This window comes from Temnothorax longispinosus, chromosome 2 (genome assembly GCF_030848805.1).
Source record: "Temnothorax longispinosus isolate EJ_2023e chromosome 2, Tlon_JGU_v1, whole genome shotgun sequence".
NCBI lineage: Eukaryota > Metazoa > Arthropoda > Insecta > Hymenoptera > Formicidae > Temnothorax > Temnothorax longispinosus.
In genome coordinates, this window is record NC_092359.1 from 20,639,552 (window position 1) to 20,644,823 (window position 5,272).

The following is a 5,272-nucleotide window of genomic DNA, read 5'->3' on the forward strand; positions in this document are numbered from 1 at the left end:
AAATATGAGAAGGGAATTGAGAGGGGAATAAGAGACAAGGGGAAGGAAAAGAAAGAGAGGGAAGGGAGAGAGAGAGAGAGAGGAGAGATAACACTTTTTTGTAAAATAAAAAAAAAGATTTTATGTGCAAGAAAGACATACAATATTTTAAGAGAAATAAAATGGACAAATCTTGATAAAAATAAAATACAACAGAATAAATTGAAATTAAGAGAGATTAATCTTTCACATTTTGATATTAAAATATTGATCAAGTTTTTAGTTCCATAATGGAATCGTATCGTTAACACTTTTTTCCATCGATTCCATTCATCTGTCGCTTTTATATGATACGATATCTGAACCAGGAGAGACTGCGGTAGTATAGCAGTAAATGAGACGTTAACCGCTTCGCGCAGGTGTGTCCTTTCCAATATCCCTTTTCGCGGCGGCCAGCGATCCACGTTCGAGCGTTAAAACGTTCCTTAAATATCGCTCGTGCTCAAGGGGTGAATTACGGTTTATTCCGGCAACGGCAGCGTCGAACGTATGCTAAGGAAAAAGAAGAGAGAGAGAGAGAGAGAGAGAGAGAGAGAGAGAGAGAGAGAGAGAGAGAGAGAGAGAGAGAGAGAGAAGGATAGGTGCATGACGGTGTAGAATCGAGGCTTACACGGCTTCGTACGGCGATTTCTTAGGCGTTCACCGCAATAAGTACCCATAATGCTGCGAAACGCGGAGCAAGCGAAACCATCTCATCGTTTACCCGCTATCACCCTATAAGACGATCTTAACGGTTATCGGGAGATTGCACAACCTCTTCAAGAATACTAATAACGAAGTCGAGATATAAACGAATTTTCTGCGTGTCCGACTATCGCGGATTAGCTCCGATCTGTTTATGATCGTTGGAATACATAAAGTTCAGCAACGCAATCGATTTTATTCATAATTTTATCTGAAAGGCAGGATCGGTCGAAGAAAGTTTAAGTTAGCGTTAAAATATTACGTTATAGTATCGCTATTTAACGTGAATCTTAATTACTGCTTGTTTTTAACTATTTTGGACGCTGTAGGGTAAACTCGGGTAAGATGGCCATAGAGGAAAGATGGTTAACACATGTTCATTCGATGTTTCATGGCGAGCTAGATTAAAAGAACATAGGTTGGCCATCTTTCTTCTATGACCATCTTACCCGAGTTTACTCTATGCTTGGGAGAGATGGAAGTCTAAAGTACACAGACGAGCGACAGAAACAACTTTGCGCCAGGTTAACGCATGCTGCTGTTCCAGTCGTGATATTAGGTGCAGGAGGTTGAGATGTTAGATAATCCTGCTTAGACTGTAGGTATCTTCCAAACAACGTACATACAGGCAAAATAAGGCGAGCTGCTATTCTCTTCTGCAATGTTATACGATTAAATCAGGATGTAACGTATCTGGCAAGATATAACCTCGCGTTAGGCTTAAAGGATCGTAACGCGAAAGGATTCGGTTGATCCCACATTGTGCCTCACGCACGATAAATCTTCATGATATTCGCATCCGTTTGTTTGTCGGTTGACGGTATTGACCGTGAAAATTGTAGAAACTTGCAAAATTTAGATCGAAGTTTCTAGAAAATAAAGGAGAAAGTAAGATTGGGGAAATGGGGAATAGATTCCGCGGATTAACAATAAGACAACTATGTAGTAAGGGCGAAACTTTTTCCGCATTTTCGTGGAGCGCGTTTCTGCATTAAGATCCGGATTTAAAACAAGTCTCGGAAACACGAAGGCTGTGGGTAAAACAATGCGAAAACAAGTAAGCTAACGTGAAGACGTAAAAGATTATACCTAACAATAATTCAAGTTAAATTGCAAAAACATGCAATTATAGTGGAGACCAAGGACAAAAGTATAATCAGATGCGAAAATACGTATATTAATAAATACATCCACGACAGATTGTTAAATTATTTTTACTCATATTGGCGCGTCTCTATCTCGATAATGGCCGAGACTCGACAGTGATGGTTGTGCGTGAAAAAATATTGCAGCGAAAAAATTACGAAAATAACTAAAAAAATTGACGAATATAAGTTTATAATAATATTTTTAAAAATGTAATAAATATTATTACATTTAAAAAAATGTACTATATTTTTTATTTCTAGTTAACTCTAATATATGTAAAATTTGTATAATAGGGCTATGCCACGAAAAGTATCTTTGGAACGCCGCGCTTAAAGCTTTCATCTACAGTTTCTTTGACGAATTTGGAATCCATTTTTCCCTAACGAATTCGATTGGAGCCACTTCTTCGCGTGTACTTTCTGGGTTTATACAAAAAATCCTTTGTCCCCTAATTCTTTCATCTATCGTCTGAGCTATTGTAAAACCGTCAATACAAAATCAATTTTTGCGACACGCCTTTACAACCTTACGTGCAATAGGCACAGAGTTTTGGCTCTTTCATTTTTTGATATTCGTTTTAGGCCATTTTTTGCGGCAATTTACACGACATATGATCGGAAAAAGTTTTCGGTTTAATGACTGATACGCAAGATTTGTCTCACAATCAGCAAGAATCGATGATCAGAATGTAATCTTTGAAGTCGCGAGTTTAGAGTTACATATTCGTTTCGCTAAATGCTTACAGTCGATTTCGAGTAAATAATCCGGTCCCGTGGGTTCGCTCGGAAACGGGAAAATCGGGCGCGAAAATTGATTCTCTCTCTTGCGTCGGGCACGGCCTCGCCTGTGATGTCCCCCCCGGCATAGCGTTGGATTTCGGCCTCCTCTCGTCAATAAACCCTATCAAACGCAGGCGATGAAAGCTCGTGGTCCGGCTCGCGCGCCGTTCATCTCGTTGCGAAGCAATCCCAATGCGCGGATCGCGGATCGCGGATCGCGCACATTTCTACGCGCGCACGCACACGACGAGGGTTTCGTCATAAATCTGACTCGCCAGGACAGTGCTCGACGGTAAGTTAACCATTCGTTGACTGCCAGTTAGCCCGAGGGAGAGCAGGGAAGGGAGGGGGGGGGGACGATTCAATCGATACGTATTTTCTCGATGTGCCTGCGAAGAAGCTGAGGATGGCGGGGACGAGCTCGCGAGGAGCGAAAGAGACGCGCCGATTGATGGGATTGATCATGGCGAGATTAGCGAGAGTGACGAATTGTTATTTGTTCCAGCCGCGCTCCCGCGCGGGAGAGAGCCGTGCGTTTATATTCCGCTCGCCGATTAATTAATTCCTCTCGAAGGTTATCCTGACTAATCGTCCGGTCTTAGAAACAGCTTCCCCCGAGACAGACTTGGTCGACGCAGCTGCCGGGCGTGTTCGGTTTAATGAGAGTGCATGTCTAGATTCGAAGAATCCGATTAATGCCGCGCGCATAGCGATAAATATCGTCGTGGATCAATGTGATTTATCGCTCTGTATTCCCGGATTCGTTGTGAACTATCCTCCTCCCCCCTCCCACGCCCCGATATAATTTACGTGCAGCAACTTATAGGACAAATAATATACAGTTAAGAGAATTGATGCGTAACACGTCAAGTGTTGCGTTGAGTTCGGAATTAATGACTCCTGCTAGAAAGGACCCTTGCGCCATCTCGGCATTCTTTTTTTCTTCGTATCTTCTCCTGGATAAATAAATAATCATCCAGGAGTCACTCCTTTTTATTTGCGCAAGATCGTTTTTACGAGCCAGTCGCAGGCTAAATTAATCAAGCTTTAAAATCAGCAGCCGGAACGTAACCATGATATCTTATAAATATGCTAACATAAGTATGCAGAAGGGGGACGTACGATACATGTATCATATTTCGAATTTGTTTGACAAGTCGTCTGACGGGTAAGTGCAACCACAAATTTGAAATTCTAAATATTGCACCGGGGGGACCCTCGTAGGTATTGCGTGCAATCGATCATTCGTAACAAGTTCTCCTGCTAGGATATATCCCATTGAAAATGCTTCTCGCAATAAACTCGACATATCTGTTGCAATATGTAATGCAACTGCATGCTGCAAAAAGTAATCACGGCACTGTGATTCCTGAGCAATATTCGTCACGACTAGGTTTTGCGAGAACGCTTTGTGTTAACTAAATAACTTACACATTTGAAATAAAGATCAACGCGCGGAATGGACAAATCGATAAATAGGTTTAAATAGCAATTAGCGTTACCACAAATTGATCCGCAAATAATTACGACGATAAGTTTTCGTGGCTTTGTTATGCCAACACTTGCAGCTTATTTTTTTAATCAAGAAATCACGTACAATGGTGTTGCAGGTGAGTATTGCTAAACCGTGTAAAAAAAACAGCCACAATTCGTAGCCCGCGGTGGTGCGCAAAAAAAGAAGCAAGTGTATCTTGCCCGATATTCAATATTCGCTCGGCCGTATTATAGAGTGTCGACGGCGGCTCTTATTTGCCAAGGTTGTAATGTAAAGCACCCGATATTTGCCGAACGCATCGGCGTCTGTTTCGCCAGTAGTGAAAGGATATCGCGCCGGTGGCGGATAAAAATAAAATGGTGAGTGCTGCAAAACGATATCGGCGGAGAGGCGACGGTACACACAACGAATTTGTTGCTCTCCCGGCTCCCGGCTCTACGGGTAGAGGGAAAAGCAGAGGGAAACGCGAACGAGAAGTCAGTCCGCCGGGATAGGGGAATCGAGGATCTGGATAGTGCGAGTGAATTGGGACGAGAAAACGCGAGAATTACACGACAGTTGGTGCAGATGTGGCGAGAGAACGGCCGTTGGTGTCGTGTTGGTCGATTGGCTTTTTCCACCTGATAAAGTTTAGCCAATTAATGTCCGCCGGTTAAGTCACTTTGCCGCCACCGATAAACCCGAGGGGACATCGGAGAGATTCGGCTTATTGGTACATATCTGCTAGGGGGACCGGGAATCAGCTCCGATTTATTGAACGGTGAGAGAGACGCGCGAGAGACGGCGACGAAGGGAAATATGGGGAAACGTCGTGACGCGATAACAGTGAGGCTTTATTTACTACGGGCTTGTTTAGCGAAGCGCCAGGCGCTGGTAGCCATTGGAATATATTATCATCTGCGAACGCGCCACTCTAGTTAGGTACGTGTGTCAATAATGTTTAGCATGCGACTTGCTTAAAATGCACGAGAATGTCTCATCTCGCGCGTTATCAATTTTCCGGGATTGCAGAATATTGCGAATAAAACACGTTATATACCGTACGCCGTGTAGCCGGAGCTTTGTCGTAGTAATATCCTAAATATCGTTATTTTCCTCTATTTTGCAGCTAATTATTTTCAGGTAG